The 938-nt window shown below is 45.7% G+C and overlaps 1 pseudogene; it reads left to right on the plus strand.

Moving 5' to 3' along the window:
• Window positions 1-351: 351 nt before the first annotated feature.
• On the plus strand, window positions 352-593 carry LOC130031191 (COX assembly mitochondrial protein 2 homolog; annotated as a pseudogene).
• Window positions 594-938: the final 345 nt, after the last annotated feature.

Raw genomic sequence — 938 nt, forward strand, 5'->3', positions numbered from 1 at the left:
GAAGCGACAGACTAGAAGTATCATATGAGGTGGGGACTGGGCAGTGGCTTCCAGGGAACTGTTCTAACTATCCATTAAAACCATAAATGGTATTTACACTATTATAAGCATATCATCTGAATTATCATAATAATTTTTAATTGGCTAACGTTCCCCACATTTAATTTTCTCAAAACTATGTTCCAGCAGAGCCGCCGCGGGCCCTCGCGGCCGCCATACTGGGGCATGCCCGCGCATGCGCCCTGAGCCTCGTCTCCGCCGGGCTGGGCGGGTCACCCTGACTCTGCTGCAGGCTCCTGGGCTGGCCCCCGTCTAGGTTGTTCTGCTGGGGTCCGTCACCTCCTCCTAAGGATGCATCCTGACTTATCTCCACACTTGCACAACTGAAGAGTGCAACATCTTGATAAACTTGCTTGAGGAATGTCACAAAAATCACGGCTCTCTGAAATGTTTTGGTCATTGCAATGATCTTGATTGAGAGATGAGAAAAATGCTTGAAGAAAGAGTAGATGGAAAAGAGGATCAAGAGCAGGGAGCATGGTAATGCGATGCGAAAGAGACTGTTTAATTCCCCAGAGGATTCTGAAAAATAAATTCTATTTTCACTGGTTGCCTTGGCTGAGAGAAGACCTAAAGACTCTTGGTTGACAGCTGAAAGAATCCTCTCATTTGGCCTCTAGAACCCTTTGCCGATCCGTAGACACAAGGCATGGAAAGATCCAGAAAAGCCTGGATTCTGACAATGTTTACAGAGCCTTCAGTTCTCACCAGCAAACTTGACTTCCCACTTTCCCCCTTTCTCTCCACCAGGGAACACTGGAGTAACTTCTCTCCCTCAATAAAAGAACTGATTTTAATCATAAAACACACACACACACACACACACACACACACAGCAGCATCCCTTTTACTTATCTCTTATGAAATAATTTGCATTT

The sequence above is a fragment of the Sorex fumeus genome, unplaced genomic scaffold (assembly GCF_029834395.1).
Source record: "Sorex fumeus unplaced genomic scaffold, SorFum_2.1 ptg000046l, whole genome shotgun sequence".
NCBI lineage: Eukaryota > Metazoa > Chordata > Mammalia > Eulipotyphla > Soricidae > Sorex > Sorex fumeus.